This window comes from Leptidea sinapis, chromosome 18 (genome assembly GCF_905404315.1).
Source record: "Leptidea sinapis chromosome 18, ilLepSina1.1, whole genome shotgun sequence".
Lineage (NCBI taxonomy): Eukaryota > Metazoa > Arthropoda > Insecta > Lepidoptera > Pieridae > Leptidea > Leptidea sinapis.
The window spans coordinates 725,790-744,228 of NC_066282.1; the positions used below are offsets into that span (position 1 = coordinate 725,790).

General features: G+C 38.8%; 1 protein-coding gene across 2 annotated transcripts in view; it reads left to right on the top strand.

The window, feature by feature from the left end:
* Window positions 1-18,027: 18,027 nt before the first annotated feature.
* Window positions 18,028-18,439, top strand: part of LOC126969630 (protein singed) — a 46,627-nt gene continuing 46,215 nt past the window's right edge. For both annotated transcript variants that reach the window (XM_050815188.1, XM_050815189.1), the window contains exon 1: window positions 18,028-18,285. The gene's annotated coding sequence lies outside the window, so the exon portion shown is untranslated. The remainder of the gene's footprint in view (window positions 18,286-18,439) is intronic.

An 18,439-nucleotide genomic window follows, 5' to 3' on the forward strand; every position in this document is an offset into this window, starting at 1 on the left:
TAAGTGAACTGCTTTTACTGAAAAGCACTTACTTAGTTCGTGCATTACGTCGTCTGCTCTCTTTTACGAGGAATGTCGAATCCTACATTTTGAAAACAATAACCTTGTCGAGTTCTACAAGGGGGCAAGTTTTCCATTAAAGGTTGAAACGGTAATGGTTTTACCTTAAAACACGTCAACACTTAGACAAGTTAGAACGAATTAGATTTCTGATGCCTAGAATCCAGAACTTGCGTTGTATTAACGATTGCAAAGTGCGAGGTCCACAATGCAAATTTAACCTATGATAGAAAGTAATAATTAATTGAGACAAATTTGATTCTTTTGGCAATAAATAGGGATGCTTAGCATGGTCAGGTACATTAAAATGTTTAAGTCGTCCCCCCACTCGGACGAGACCCGAGTCATCTAGCAAAGGAGACAACTTTTGCAAATATTTAGGAAGACACTGAATAGATTTAATTTTAGCGATTTCATTACCAAAACTGGATTGCTGAACATACTTAATAAGTACCAGCAAAGAGTGATCTAACTCTTCAGTAGTAAGAGCACTGTTCATTCGTTTTCCAGCCTCAGTTTTGGTATTGGTTACAAACCTAAAAACCCAAGCCAATGTTCGCTTAAGATGAGTTAACGAGGAACACCGTTCTAGCAATAATTGACATATATTGTCCGTCGGTTCCTTTGACTGAACTAAATGAGAAAACGTTTTCATTTCTGGCACATCTTGTGAATATACAGCTTTGAAAGGTGCCGGCCAAAAACTTGGACTTTAGATTTTGCAATTAAAAGAGAAACCTGAAACTGATCTCCGATACTTGACCGAAGATATATACAGCATCCATATCCTCAAGGATATTTATTATTTATAAGGTTTTGCGATGGACATACTCAAGTAGATCCATCTCAAAACCCGATAAGCTGATTTTCAGCTTCTACATGAGCCACCATTTTTCGCGGTATCTTAACATCATTTAGATGCTACCAATTAGAAACAAAGTTAGACCACTGCTTAGACAGCTCTTGAGGAATTGGCTCATCCCAAGTCAACTGTTTACGCCACAAGTTTTGGAGAAGCAGTTTAGCTAACAGAATAAATGGCGCTAACCAACCCATAGGGTCATTAATACGAGCGACGTTCGACAAGATAGAACGTTTCGTAAACACGACTTTCACAGGGGTAACGGAGTATGTAAAATAGTCACTAATTGGGTTCCACTGGATACCTAAAACCTTGAGGGTTGCAGAACCATCCTCGCAAAATGCTTTTGGCGTTTGACAATGCTCCACAGGAAGTCCTTCTAAAAACTTAGAACTGTTGCTGCTCCACTTTCGCAATTCAAGCTGAGCACATTTGAGAAGATGGATGAGTTCTTGCTTAACTTGAAGAGCGGCTTCAACAGAGGGCGCGCCTGTGACTACGTCATCAGTATATGTATGATAACGGAGCGCATCAGCAGCCTGCAGATATAGCGCACCGTGATCTGCAGCTAATTGTTGCAAGGTACGGATGGCTAAGTAAGGTGAGCTCTTAACACCGTAGGTTACAGTTAAAAGTTCAAATTCTTGAACAGGCGAAGACGGTGACTCACGCCAAAGGACGTATTGCCACGCTCGATCTTCAGGCCTTAATAATATGCCCCTACACATTTTTGAAATGTCGCAAGTAAAAGGTACGTTATGTACATTGACTATATCGGCCTGCAACTTAGGTCCAGTGTGAACAATGTCGTTCAAGGACAAACCATTCGTGGTTTGATGACTAGCATTGAATACAACACGAAGTTTTGTTGTTGTACTCTCGGGACGAACAACACAGTGGTGCGGAATAAAATACTTACCAGTTGGAATATTGTCCACTGCTTGCATATGATTTAACTGGTCGTATTCACGCATGAACTCACAATACTCAGTATTTAGTAGTTCTTGTCGACATAGACGTTTTTCCAAATGAATAAATTGTGACATGGAACTAAAATATGAATCCCCTAAATGAGTAGCGGGCTGTTTTAATAGAATAGGTACAACATAGCGACCGTCTGATTCGCTATAAGTACGATTTGAAAACAATCGTTCGACTTCATCATCCTCTGGAACAGAAATTTTTGTATGAGGTGGTTCCTCCACTTCCCAGAATCGCTTGACCATTTCATCAATAGAGCAAGTGGAAGCGAGTAAAGAAGTGGCACCCGACATCTGTCAACTGGCAACATATGTTGGACCAGAAATAATCCACCCAAAAATACTGTGCAGAGCCACTGGATAACCAGGTTTGGAGTTCAACCTCTGTCCATCATAGATATGATGAAACACTTCAGCGCCGAGGAGTAACTCAACGTCGGACGGTTTGTCAAAACCAGGGTCCGCTAACATTAAGTGTTTGTTATAATTACGAACCGATTCTGGAATTGAGCAAGTAGGCATTTTAGAAGTGATGCTATCGATAACAATAGGCTAAATTGGGAGCTGTGTGAGATCAAACGGCCGTATGGAGCATTGAGTCACTCCTCTCAATTGACACACAGTATGTTGTCCAAGTCCGGCCACCGTAGTGTTACATCGACTTAACTGAAAACCAAGCTTCCTTGCGCATTCCATAGTTATGAAACAATCCTGAGCGCCGCTATCGATGAGCGCCCGAACCGGCTGCAACGTGCCATAAGCATCTTGCACGTGCACTACGCAAGTACCGAGCAGTACCACGCACGAGTCGCGACTCGCGAGGCTGTCCCAAAAACGCACTAGTATTGGCGTGGGTGCCGCTTCGACCGGTGGCTGCCGCAGTCACTAACGAAGAAGGGTTGTCGACGTGAACTAACGTGTGATGATTACCTCCGCATATAAAACACTTCATTTTAGAAACGCATTTATCTACTGAATGTTTACGTAAACAATTAACACATAACTTGTTTTGTTTTACTAAGTCCAACCTAGCTTGTGAACCTAACGATTGAAATTTGGGGCACTTGTAAATACTGTGCGCTGCACCACAATGATAACATTCTAATGATATCAAGCTTTTAGAATGATTAGATTGAGAAGTGAGCGCAGAACGTTTATAATTCTGCGCCCGCGTTGAAACATTTTTGATCTGTTTCCCGCCATAAGATTGAGAAGGCCGCGAACTAACACTAGAAGGCTCATTCGCAATCAGGCGCGTACTGACTGAGCGAGGCAGCCTCGCTAGGCTGCCTCGCCTCGCATGCCTCGCGGCAAGCGCACGCGCTGCCTCGGGCGAGCATTGCCTCGGCCGATCCGCCTCGTGTCGGACGGACGTTGTGTGCCTCGCTCGCTCGCGTCATGGATAAGGAGCTGTGCTTGAAACTTATCGAGTAATATGGGAATTACAAACTTCTTTGGGACGCGCAATGTCCACAATACACAAACAGGGGATTGAGGGAAGATGCATGGAGAAATATAAGCAGAGAAATGAATCTCCCAGTAAAAGATCTGAAAAAGAAGATGGAGTCTTTGATGGGATCATACCGAAGAGAAAAATCAAGGGAGAAAAATAGCCGGGTTACAGGATCAGGTAATTTTATATATATGTTTTCCTTTTTTTAAATTAGCTACATTATTATAATAGTAATAGTAAAAATATTAGCATTATATTAAAAATTAATAAGTATTATAGTATGCACTTGTCATGTCATTTTATCTTTTGTTTCGAGTCACTCAAAATTCGTGTTTTTCACCTGAAAGATAATTGAAAATTCACGACCTCGTGACGAGGTGTATACTTCAACATGGTATGCATATGGAGCTTTCAGCTTTATGGGAAATAGAAATGATCCAGGTCAAACCCAAGATACTTTTCATACACAAGTAAGTGTCTATTGATAATTATTTTGCCATGGAATCGCACCATTTGTTATGAAGTGTCTGGCCAAATGCAAACGAATTTGCTTTACGTTTTGTTGTCCTCTTCGTGGTACAGCTTGTATAGGTAACATTGATGTCATGTTTGGTTCATTTCTCCAACTACCTGGTACAAGTTCCCCATTTACTTCAGTATCATATGATCCTGGCGGTTTGAACAGTCTACTCGAATTTTCATCCCTACGCAAATAATTATACAAACAAATGGTAGCTAAGACAACTTTTGTTGCATTTTCTGGTTCCAGTAGAAGAGGTTTTCTTAATACTCGGTAAACTGAGCTTAAAATTCCAAATGCATTCTCTACTACTCTTCTTGCTCTAGAAAGCCGATAATTGAAAATTCTTTCAGCTGAGCCTCTTTCTGGAGTACCTTCAAATGGTTTCAATGTGTACTCATTCAATGCAAACGCTTTATCACCCAATATGAAGTAAGGTACTTCTACTGTGTAGGGCGCCTGCAAAATTATCGGTGAAGGAATTTTGAGTTCCTTTTTTCCAAGTTTATTATTTAAGTTTGTGTTTTTGAAAACTCCACCATCTGAAATACGACCCTTGCTGCCAATATCCACATACAAGAACTTGTAATTAGCGTCGACAAGGGCGAAGAGCACTATACTGGGAAATAATTTGTAACAATCGTAATCATTTCCACTATTTATTGGTGACTGTAAAATGACATGTTTGCCATCCATTGCCGCAATTATATGTGGGAAATTCCATTTTTTCTCAAATTCATTGGCAATCGCGAGCCATTCTTCTTCAGTTGATGGTGTCTGAAAATAAAATGTTTTATTAATTTTACAGGAAGACATTCAGGAAGAAGTACAACATATTGACAATGAAAAATCGCAGAGGTAAAATAACTCCAATGAAGCACCAGGTGATGAAAGCAGGAATGAAACTCAAGAATCAACTAGAGGACTGGGACAACAACAAGAAATTCCAAAAAGAAGAGCTAAAAAGAGATCTGCAGCTGTACAAGAGATATCAGATAATACTATAATCGAAGCGTTTAAACTTTTGGAACAATGTGTAGGCGACGCTAATGCTCCGCAGCCCCGTGCAAACGATTCATATGATGCTTTTGGGCAATACATTGCTCACGAACTAAGAAAATACGACAATTATACTTAGCGCATGTAAAAAATTCTATCTGTAGGATCATTTTTGAAACAGATACTGGTGCACAACAACATTATGTGCCAAACACAGGTACACACTATACTCACACCTACGGTTCAGCATATTCCACTTCAGGTAACTCTTGTTCTATCCCTTCAATGTCACCGATGCCTCCTCCGCCGATACATTATAGCTCACCAATGCCTTCTCCGTCACCAATACCTTCTACCTCACCAATGCCTCCTCCGCCGATACATTCTATTTCATCAATGCCACCTACACATAATGAATAAATAGATTTAAAAAAGTCTTTACGTGTTGCAATATTCTTAGATATATAAGTAAAGATGCAATGTGTGAGTAAATATGAATAATTACAAAAATTTGTGAGTAACAATAAACATAACAATAGCTAAAAAAGCAACGATTAAAACAATGTCTGATTATATAAATATGTTTCATTATACATACCTTAACATAGTCCTTTAATTGTTCAATAATGGCGTCACAAACATCAGGAACAATTACTGATATCCTTTGTTTCGAAACCCGAAGTAAATATTGTAAACTGGTGTAGGAATCTCCTGTTGCCAAAAATCTTAATGTTATCAACAATCTTTCTCGTGCAGTAAATGCTTTGCGGAAATTTGTGTCACTCCTGCTTATTTTGGCATTTACAAGTGAGTACAGCATTTCAAATTCACTCTCAGGCATTCGTGTGAAATTATTTTCTTCACCATCGAAAATTAAGTCTGCATATAATCTATTCCCATATTGACTTCTGTTTTGATATAATTTTTTAACCCAAAACCTTTTAGATTTTCGATTCTTTTTCTTTATAAGTCGATGAATTAGTAAAAACATAACAGCTGCGACGGCGATCCGCACGCGTGGTCTCATTTTGACAACTCGCTTTATACTAAATGTTCGGACCGGACGATGGCTCGGCTTTTCCTCGCGAGGCAGCCTCGCGACGATGGTTTTGTAGCGAGGCAGCCTCGTTCAGAAAATCGTCGCGAGGCATACGGCCGAGGAAGCCTCGCTGTATGCCTCGCTCAGTCAGTACGAGCCTATCGACGTGTGATGAGTAGTTTCTAAGACTTTGACATAATCTAATGCAGTTTGCATTAGATCTTGAAAAGTAGGTATATCTGACTTATTTTGGCACTCGAAGCGGTGTCGCGTATTCTTATCAAGCGCGCAAAACGCTGAGTTAAATAAAATAAAGTCACCTAAATCATCTAGCTTTAAGGCCTTGAGGGCATTGACCGACTCACAAAGAATATTAGAATACGTCTGCAATTCATTAAAATTAGGATTTTTCAAACATGGATATCTATTTATTTGGTCTAAATACGTCACGTCTAGAATTCGTTTATTTTGATAACGCTTCACAAGTTCATTAAAAACCAGTTCATAATTCAAGAATACTTTCAATTTTAGAAAAAGCATTAAATTGGCTAATTAACGACGCGTTAGGTTTTGCTCGAATCTGAACCGACAAATCTAATATAATTTGTATTGCACGAAAAACATATTCACGCTGTGACGTATATATACATTATAAACAAATTCTCCTCTTTAGACATAATGACCAAATATAGATGTGCACAAGCAACAACAACAATAACAACACTGCCTAGCGAAATGAATTAATATCTATTAATATCTAGCAAGTTATATTTGACCTACGTAACAGTAATCTAGATTAGTTAGTAGATAAATAATATGTATCTAGTAAATGTTTATATTCGCAGTCAGTTGTAGTTAAAGAATGCGACGCAGTATTAATCTACCCTCAAGTTGCGATCAGATAGTTGAACGGTAAAACGTTTCAATGCACATACAAAGTTAGCGATGGTATGATACGACGAAATTATAATGTCATTCTATGTGAGTAATATATGCACCAAATACAAGCATTCAATTTAAGCAAAAAAAATTTAATTATAAATATTATCAGTGTTTTATATAAAAAATAACACTTGATATAATAAAATTTGTTGGACTGTATATATTAAGTTAAATGAAAATAATATCCTTGGCTCGAATGGATCAGAATTTATGTTGGCACATGAACACTTGTATGGATTGGTGCATATGTTAGATATATTTCAGATTACCTAAGTCACCGAAACAAAGAATAACAAAACCTAATTGGCTTCAAATAAGAACAAATATAGTGGCTACAAAACTGGAAGTGTTGGAAGGAATACTCACTGGTCAGGAGCACACCTCTTTTGCCAATTCACACGTCACTAATACTTAATGTTTTGGTAATCATATATAACTACTGGTAGACTTAGCACTATAACTTGAACGTACACTGTTGTCCAGGCGATTGATCGATCTTAGACCTTAGATTTCTATACTTTTCGTGAGCGTCGATGCGGTTACGCACGCGGCCATTAAGAGTTCTCTTTTGACAGTTCGCCAGATGGCGCACATCACGGATGTGCATGTAAGGAGTGACAAGTATAAGGGATTGTTCTGAAGCCGCAACAAAGGCATTAAAGCTCTAAATAGGACTCTCCAAGATATAATGAATTGTAACCGACTTATGGGCGGAGTCACGGTACTATTGGCTGGTGACTTCAGACAGACGTTGCCTGTTGTCTCACGAGGTTCACGTGCAGGTGAAGTGAAGGCTTGCCTTAAGTCATCAGTTCTATGGCCTAAAGTTAATATTTTGTCATTAAAAGTAAATATTATGGGCGCCTATCTTCAACAGGATGCAAAGGAGGAGGATTTCTCCAATTTGTTGCTAGATATTGGTGATGGAAACATATTGGACGAAAAATAAACATTCCCAGTAATCTTGGTGATGTTGTGAGAGATTTGACTAGTTTAACGAACAGAATCTACCCCATATATTGTTCAATCTGGATAAAATTGCTCTGCATTGCTGAGAGAAAGAGCTATTCTTTCTCCAAGAAACGACTCAGCCAAAAGTGTTAATAATTTTTTGATAGCTGTAGAGTTTCTTCACACTCTTGAGTCACCAGGAAAACTATCTCACATCCTATAGGTACCTTAAAGTTGGCGCTTCAGTTATTTTAATGCGCAACCTAAACTCTTCAAAACTTTGCAACGGAACCAGACTTCAGGTCAAGAACTTGCATAAACATGTGATCGAAACCACCAGTTACTGGCGTCAACGAAGTGGAAAAAGCGTCTTTATCACTAGGATTCCATCGGATTACCATGATGTTTTAAATTTAAACGTCTGCAATTTCAGGTTAAACTATGCTACGCGATGACAATTAATAAAGAACATGGCCAAAATTTGAAAGTAGCCGGTATAGATCTCAGAAATGATTGCTTCTCGCGTGGCCAGTTGTGGCGAGCTCCAGAGTCAGTTCATCAGATAGTTTACTAATTCTTCAACCCGAAAGAAGGACTAAAAATGTCGTTTACAAGGAAGTTTTAAAAAAATAGGGCTATCAATTATTTTTTTCCATACCATCGGATAACCAATTGCAATTTAAACATAGCAAAAATTTCTGGTTAAGAAATTATACTACTCGTTAATCTTATACTCGTAATATTAAAGCCAGAATCAATCTTTGAAAAAAACCGGTGTACATCTCACAAATTGTTTTTCCACGACCAGTTGTACCTATGTGGAAGCTTATAACAATATCTAAATGGAAATTTTGTTTACGGGGAAATTTGAAAAAATAGAACCGTCAGCTCTTTATTCCAAAAAATTATAATAATGTAAATTGCGACCTCTATGTAGTATGAAGTGCGGTTTTTAGTAGCGATAGGACTTCTGTCGATAGGTTTGATTTTTCTTCCAGCAGGAAAATAATCTCATAGGAAATCAGAAATTATACGCGGACGAAGTTGCGGACAACTGCTAGTAAATATATAACAGTCATTGGAGTATATTTGTTTGACATACATGAATTGATTTGATTTGACGATGATGCAACAAGTTGGAGGACAAACGAGCGTACGGGTCACCTGGTGTTTAGTAATCACCGCCACCCACATTCCCTTGCAACACCAGAGGAATCACAGGAGCGTTACCGGCCTTTAAGGAAGGTGTAGGTATGCGCTTTTATGGTAATCTTTGTGATCCTTTGTAAGAACAGATTTATTTATTTATTCACCTAAATGTTTATTAAGAAAAGTTGTATATATTTACCAAAACTATTAGGTATTAATCATTTATAAAGACTCTGTTAAAACTTGTTTCCTCTTACAAACTTTCTAGAAACTACGATACTAGTATAGCGTTAAAAATATATTTTTAATTGAACAATTTTGTTATGAGTACTTCGTCCTGCGCGAAACGATTGGTCATTTATCTTGATTAGGTAAGGAGTTCCTATACCTACCTAGAAGGTAGGCTCCATCATCTTATAGGTACTGGAAATCATCCAGCACCTTAGTCTTTGTCAAAACAAATGGAAGTCCTGATAACCGGACGGGCTTAACAAAGTTAGTTTGGGAGTTGTTATCGGCACCTCGCGTCGGCATTATCAGCCCGCTCTACGGGATTTAATTATTGCATTATCACCGAAGATACACAAATATAACAAATGTAAGCCAATCCGAACATCAAGGAAGGTTTATAATACATTTTTTTCAATATTTTCTCTCCGACAAAACGACGAAACGTCGACGAATATTTGAATTTACCGAATCTTTATTTTTATTGTATCAATTTTATTTATGTTATTTTTTTTTATTTTTTTTTGATATCGGATAGGGCGAAAATGGAGGTAGGAGAGATAAAATTTAGTAAATTTAGACGTAGACGTATTAGAGTAGACGTTTCGTGTGCGGTGTATAATCAGGTCGCTTTATTACTTGACTGGAGAGCTATGTCACTGAATATATTGTTATTTTATAATTAGTCATCGTTTTTGATTCACTGAGTAGAGATGGTGGACGGCGCACGAGCCTTGTTAGCGTGACGTGTTCGCCCACTGGTGTGTGGAGTGTGCTCTGTACTCTGTACACCGATCATACACGAGCGAGCGAGCGTCACGCCGCCCGCCCGCCGACAGCCAACATTTAACTTCATACAAAAACATTTTTATAACGAAAGCTTAAACTTAAAACGACTTAATGGATTTTAAAACTGTTTTTCTAAAGCGGTCACAATTTAAAGCAAATTAAAGTTTATAATCGCGGTTGAGCTCGCCGCTGGTAAAAGGAATGTTCCTCTTCATGGATCGTCAAGCAAGTAGAAGCAGCAATAAAGCCGACTAATCCGATGCTATTAACTGTAACATAATATGTTGCGTTCCACACATACTCGAGCAATTTTCCAACGAGAGTTGCCGACGTGTTAATAATTAACAGGCGGTGCCGAGCGTGCAATGACAGACAGCTTGTGCCGGTTGTGTTAATGGGGAGCCCTGGGGCGCTGGGGGTGACACACGCCGCAGTCGAGGTACGTTCCTCTGTAATTCAACCTTTCCTGCCGCCAAGGAATAGCAGTAGCCGTCGGTCTCTTGAACGACCAGAATTGAACCTTGTAGCAGCAAGCAGGTGAATGTATTGCTCGACCCGTGACTATCATAAAACATTAATAAGGTATCTGCCACTACGGTCAGGTGATCAGGCGGCTGGCCTGCCTCGTGGATTATCACCAGTCATTCCGTATAGGTACTACTACTACTAGGTCGGTGTGGACATGTACATATGTATGTTTGACATTTTCTATGATATCCATACGATAAGTTATAATTTTATTTTATTAATACTTAAGTTTGTTTGATGTTTTTCGGCATAGGTTCCTAGATTTATAATTGTAAGTTACTCATAATTATTATTCATCTTCAATGTTTGTTAATAAATTAATATTATAGTTAGATGGTATTTACGTTTCACATTGGTTTACAGATATTAACAGAAGTGTAAAGACTCAATCATTTTAACAAAAACGTTAATTGTGTGATAATATAATGTCTGCCATCACCCACTACATAGCTGATCGCCGCGTCGCGTGCGTGACGTAGTTTCCGCTACAGTATAAGTCAGCTACTCTGAGAACTGGACAAACAAAAGTACCTCCTAGCTACCACTTACCAGATCTAACCACATATATTATTCTGAAACAATACCTAGTCTGGCCATAAATACTTAAACAATGAAACAAAAATTTTCTATTGCAAATAACATTTATTACAATGTGTTTATTTAATTTTTACATAAATATAAACAAATTAAAAATATAAAAAGCTAATTCGAAGTGGTCTCCATTGGCTACAATACAGGTTTATGGTCAGAATGGCATTCAATTATGATCCATCGGAATAAGATCGGGACTAGACGAAGGCCAGTTTCCAGCTCCGATGAAATGCGAAACGAACGTATCCAACCAAGAATGCGTAGACCGAGGTTTATGACCCGACGCCGAGTCTTGCTGGAAGGACCCATTCTTGGTTATTTTACATGGTGTTGTTAAGGGGCTTCACTACCTTCACAAGAATGGTATCTTGATACACTTGTGCTGATGTTTTGATACCTTTTTCACAAAAGTATGGCTCAGTTACTCCTTCATAGCTAATACTCCACCAAACCATCACTGAAGTCAGATAGTGCCCACGTTGCACTCTGTCGACTAATTGGGAAGCTTCCTTGGAGCTTTAAGCATAAAAATAAAATAAATTAAATAAAATAAAATTAAATAAATTTAAATACATTTTGTTTGTAAAAATGCTGCTTAATTGTAAAAATACCTTGCCGTACCACATCAGTCTTTTACTGATATATTATACTGTCAGTTAAAAAATATATCTTCCTTCACGGGTAGGTGACGACCACAAAATTCTGCCAACCTATAGTGCCATATTTGGCGACAACCAACGACTCCAAAAGGAAAGTTAACGTAAATCAGGTAGCTGTTTGGATGTTAGGTCTGGGATTCACGTCGCGCGCGAGTTGTGTCAGACCGCATTGGCTAAAGCGAAGTTGTAAGAAGATCTCCCCGCATGATTGGTACCTACATGAACCCTGCCATCGGTGTGGTGTCCGTTGAAATCACCAAGAATCACGGTCCAGTAGAAGATTATTGAGGGTAGCGGGGAACTGAGAACCAAATATTTTTGTTGCATCACTTTACATATTATATTTTAATTGAAATGATTTCTAAATCGATGAAAATGTAAATGTTGATTTAAAAGAGTGGCAATGAGTTTCTTGCCAATTCTTCTCATTAGCTCAACCCTTTACGAAGTGGCGGTAAATTCAATTAGAAATGTAATTTTTCGACATTTATGAGGGTCATCCGTGAATAAACTGATTTTGATTTGATTGGAACACTATAAATTTTAACCAGCAGATAGATAAATAATAATTAGGTGGTTATTCGGTAGGTAGTAGTTAGGCAACGATTACTCCAAGTTCAATTGCAATGTGAAATAATGAAGTACAAGCAGATTGTATTGTAATAATATATTGGTGTGACTACTATTTAATTAAAAATAAAGCTGTATTATCTGCAAATGGAGCGTATACTACACAGACCCGCGGACAGTTCTGCTTTCATCAGTAATTATGTTAATATCAGCTCGCTACCGCCGCACGCCACGCGACGTCTGCGTCGACCGCTTTCCGAATTCCAACCGCTCATCTCCTGCGAGCATCTCGCGTGTACCGTACGAGTCATCACCACCCCAACCGGTGCCAGCCACCAGGAACTACCGGCAGGATGTACCGGTCCGGCAACAAATGTATCGACTTGCCTTTTTGTATGAGACAAAGTGACGGGACATGCAAGACATTCGACAGACGACAAGATGTTGGTAAGTAGATACGCCCTGCCCATTACAATGCAGTGCCACTCAGGATTGTTGATTGAGCGGCATCACAATTACGCTCGTCACTTTGAGACATTCTCTCATCTTGTACTGCTTTATGGTAGCACGCAGGCATCCTGTGAAAAGGAACGTCCCACTCGTAATATTGTACCCTACTCCCCAGCACCTACTTCTTGGATATAAGACTCAATCGGATCTATATATCTACACGGCAGCGTGTTACCATCTATGTGTTATAATATTATGTATACGAACCATTTTGAGATACTTACGACCTCTTGAGATCTCCCATACTTTAATCAAGTTAACATGGGACAATCGACTCATTCCAAATGTGTGGCATGATATTTTATTAATGATAACACTGGTACCTTTTTACCCACATTTATGTTAGACTAACTTTCACCACACAAATGTTTTTATTATGTTATTTTTAATTTCTCTGATCCTTTTGAAGAAAGGAAAAAAAGCAAAAGTTGTACGCCAGATATCATTATTATTGCCGCGATAAAACAATTGCAGAAAAGAGTTGTACCATGTGATCTGAGATCAAATTGTTGGGAATTCTCACATATCTTACGTCTGTAGGTACCTACGTTGTACCCACTATTGTTGTTGTAACGAAAACATTCCGTGGAACACCACCAGTGGTCGGACGAGACAATCATCACTTCGATAACATCGATTAGATCTTGAATCGTTGTTAAAATCTTTTTATTAATATGTTACCTACATGTGAAAACAAAAAACGACAATTCCAAAATGGGCACGGCTTTGAAATTGTGCACTGCCAACGTCTACATAACATTGTCGTCGATTACGACATAGTTTTGAAAGTTTGACACAGCCATGCGCCAGGCAGGTTGAGCATCGTGCTGCAGTGACAAGGACTCGCGCCGCACAGTGAGGGAGTCGACGTGTTCAGCTGAGCGCGGGTCTAGAACGTTATCAGATGTATGATAAGGTAGAAAGGCGCTAAGCCTCCCGTGGCCTGCCTCGCCGAGCGTGACTGATGGCGCACGGCCGCGCCGCTTTGTTCGCCACTGAGCGCTCACTCCGCACTCCCGAGCCCGGCCTTTCCATCTGACATTCACTTAATTTGCAGCACACGGCCACTGGGCACCCGCGCTGATGGAAAGTTATAGCTTAATAATACCAGAACAGGTAAATTACTGAGTGCAATAACCCCAGCTCGCACACGCGGAGAACTGCCGAATTAACCCACCGTGGCTATTGCATGTGTCTCATTAATTAAGTAGATTATTTAAATGATTTACTATACTAGCACTTGAATTTAATAAGCAGCACCTCCGCTATCAGCATCCGTAAATATATGTTAAAAGCACTACTATGTTCAGTTCAGCGAGCTAATAATAGTACTATTTCTATGTAGGTATGCAACGCCGCGCCCGCGCCTCAGAAAATAAATTGTCGTTAAAACTATCGATAGCCTTTATTTTTTTTAGGGAAAAGGAGGACAAACGAGCGTACGGGTCACCTGGTGTTTAATTGAGTCTGTCTATGTCAAGGAGTATATCAAACGGTGTTCTTTGAGAGCACCTCTTAATTATAAGCCAACAACATCTTATTATTACCTTATCTTGCAAATAAAGATGATTTGATTTGATCAAACTCTCTATTTTTAGAGAAAAAAAGCGTATTCGTGAAGTGACACTGGTGCAGTACAAGCTACATGTTGCTATAGCTCTGTGCAGGTTGCTGGCTAGTGACACTGGTGCAGTACAAGCTACATGTTGCTATAGCTCTGTGCAGGTTGCTGGCTAGTGACACTGGTGCAGTACAAGCTACATGTTGCTATAGCTCTGTGCAGGTTGCTGGCTAGTGACACTGGTGCAGTACAAGCTACATGTTGCTATAGCTCTGTGCAGGTTGCTGGCTAGGATCACGGGACTAGTGAAACATAACATATTAATTGCCTCATAGTGCCAGCATAATTTTGTGGTTTGTCAAGACTCCTGAGAGGCACCGTGCATAAGATACCTTCAGCTTAACCTCATGCTCATCTCGCCACTTATCTTCCAAAAAAGGCTCCTTCATCAACACCCGACGCAAAAAGAGGGGTGTTAAAAGTTTGACCGTTATATGTGTCTGTCTGTCATACTCATAAACGGGTGAACCGATTTCGGTGCGCTTTTTTATTTGCATATTTTTTTTAACAGTTGTTCATAGTCCATAGACATGTTTTATCAAAATCGGATAAGCCGTTCTAATAGTACATTTTTTCTCGTAATTTTTTGTAAATTTATTTTATAGAATAAAGTGTTTGTCAGATCCATTGCGTCAGCATGACGTGTGGGCCGGGCTTTATCCCATGGGGTGTTTTAGTTCTTTGTGGTGAGTATTGAACCCGTTCGAGCGTGTTTCTCTGCCTGACTCTTTTGGGTATTAAAACTAACTTTATCATAAAATGTATCCAATCTGTGACACATTTCGAAATATTTTCCTCACGAGTCAAATATTGGATATTACTATGTTGACAGTGACAGAGTGTCGCGTAGCTCGCCGCGCGCCGGTGTATTGTTACCGCGTTATGAGCTAGCACTAGACACGTGTTACACAGACATCAGACAATGAGAGCCGCCATCAATGGGTCCAGGAGATCGATCGATCAGACCGTAGTGCGTGCCGCCAAGACTTGGCCCGCAGCCAACACTGCGCGCCGCCGTCACTCGCAGTCTCAGTTGTACGAGTACACTGTACACTGTAGAGAATACAGCGCTGGCTCACATAACATTATATCTAAACGCCATGATATTAACACGTTGAGTGAGACATCCCTGATCCCCCATACTGTCATGTCCTAACTATTGTCATAACTCATAGGTCCTAGTATAGCGCTCCTGTTGCCAGTGTCATGACCACGGGTTGACTCAGAGAGTAATCATCGTCACGGATATCTCATTAGATACCATCTAAGTGTAATGAATAATCGTGAAAATTTAAGAGGAGACATTAGCTGAGGCCTTCTTCACATATTTTAATAATTTGATTATTTTAACAACTCTTGGGAGCACTCCCCGTGATAACTGCGGTAGAAGACACACATTGAAGCGTCTCTACGCAAAGCCAAGTAATCCCCAGTCGTTCACAGAGCACTAGATCCCCGACAATTCGAGCTGCTCTGCGTTGCACGCGGTCAAATGGATCGAGCTGATACTGGTGTGCGCCAGACCAGAGATGACAGCAATACTCCATGTGTGGTCGGACCTGCGCTTTGTAGAGTGCTAAAATGTGGGCCGACTTGAAGTATTGCCGTGCTCTATTTATGATGCCCAGCTTCTTCGAAGCCAATTTGGCTTTGCCAGATGACCCTATTCTGATACTGGGCGAGGGAAATGTTGCCCAAGAGCGGTGATACAACAAATGGGGTTTTTATTAGTGGTAAATGCACAAACTCATTGTTCAATTCAATCCCATTCCACGACATTCTCAAGGGAGGACTAGATAGAAGACACAAGTTTCTTCCGGCTTGTCGACGATTTCCCGAGAGAGACGTGCATGGCCCGTGAATAAGGCATCACCAGTGCTGTCGTCTGCGTAGAAATTTATATTGGAGGTATCCAACATATCATTGACATACAGAAGAAACAGTGCAGGAGATAGCACACAGCCTTGGGGCACTTCAGCATTCACGGGCTTCGGGTATGCTTTTTGAGACACAAAACAGTTTTTTTTAATGTTTAATGAAACTTATTGCCAGTCTTTTATTTCTTTAAATAAAACAATAATTATTATACTCTGGTCTCTGATAGATGTTATCAAAAGAAAATCTTCAAACAGTTTTTAGGAAATCATTAGCAGTCTTACTTTTTATATATTTTTTCATTAAACAAAAATTATATTCTTTTAACTAAAATAGATCTTTTTAAAATTATCAGTAAATATTCTAGTCTAACAGTTTAAATTTCTATATAATTATGCAAATATGTTACTCTTTTTATAAAGTAAAGAATTTATAGAAACTATTAGCAGTCATATATTTTTATCTATTATCAAAATAACATCTAATTTTAAGTGTTAAGAAAGTAAGAAGCAATTCTGAATTTATGTTTCTTTAAAGCTTTGTTTCATCAGGCTATTGCCTGATTTACTTTTCAGGCTTTCGGTATATTTATCAGTGAGTATTTCTTTTTCTTTCTTTCCTTTAAAATATCTTTTTACCTTAAAAGAAATTTATAAAAATCAATACAGTTATAATCTATGAAATTGATTTTTTTTAATCCTTGACGAGACTGTTTCTGTCTTCAACAAAATATTTCTCTCCTTAATCCACTGTATTGTGGTCTTGGAGAGTCGGTTTTTAAACCCGGACTACAATTGAAACCCATCCCAGACGCTCCCCGGACGCCGTCTAAACTCTAAGCTAGGCCAAATCTGGGGAAACCCGGAAGGATGGCAACCCTAGATAAAGACTTTTTAAAAATAAATTTAATAGTTAAAAACATTTTTTTGACTTTGACTGGTCGTGGACACCTCACATTTTTATTTGTAAGGCCGTAGCGTTTAAGTTATCTCACCGTCACTAAACACCACCAATCAGTTTAATAATTACATAATTATTATGTTAACTGGAATATTCTAGAGCTTGTATGTTATTGCAAAATATCCGTTTAATACGCGCAAAAAATTGACTTCGGATACAGAACTCCATAATTCTAGTATATCCTCATTTTTTTTTTATTTATTATGAAAAATAGAATTACAATTAATTACCATATAAAAGCCAAAAACCACAGACGTTTGTCAGGCATGTTAGAAAAATACTATTATCGTCTACAATTAATATTAACTAATAAATACACAATTTAATAATATAGGTAGGTACTGTAAATTACGGTAATGTTTTTGAGGCTAAAGAATAGCAAAGAATAGGTCTACAATAGGCAGTAAAAGTACCTATCACCTACTAATAAACAAAAAGAGACGTGCATCTTACAAGTTACAAGGAATTTGGCATAATAGATTTGTTAAAGCTTGTTTATATTTATTTATATTATATGTTACTTTGTAAAAACCCAATTTTTGTAAAAATTGTATCGTGCAAGTGACAAAGTTTACAAAGTTTTTAAAAAGCTTCTCGGCATTCAAAGTTCAAACCACATTCAAACCTCGCGATCTTATTTTATTGGCGGAATTTAATAATACTGTACACTGATTGGCTGTCTTTTGAACGGGTCATTCACAGCTAGATTCATTCGCAATTCGCATCAATCCGGGAGAAGCAAACGGGGAGAAGCGCCGCGCGCCGTTGCATTCATTCTGATTTCTGTCAGTTTGCCGCGAGCACTTGTGGAGGATAGGTGCCCTTTATATAATTTTATTGTTAATATACTTTTTGCTAAAATAATTTATAGATTAATAGAAAGTGAGAGAATAGCAAAAACAATTATTGTGACATACGTTAGTAAACTATTTTTATGTGAGTGCTATATCACGACTCAGGCGAGCTGATTTAGAAGTGTACTCAGTGAAGTGGAAAGAGGTAAGTTTTTATGAACTTGAGCTTAGATTGTTTGCCTGCTGCTTGAACATAGCAAGGCGGGTGGATGGCCCATTTTCTATTGTTGCGGGTATAGTGTTGAGACAATATCTATGGCTGCTAGCTATATAATTGAAACTGAACTGAATCCGTATTC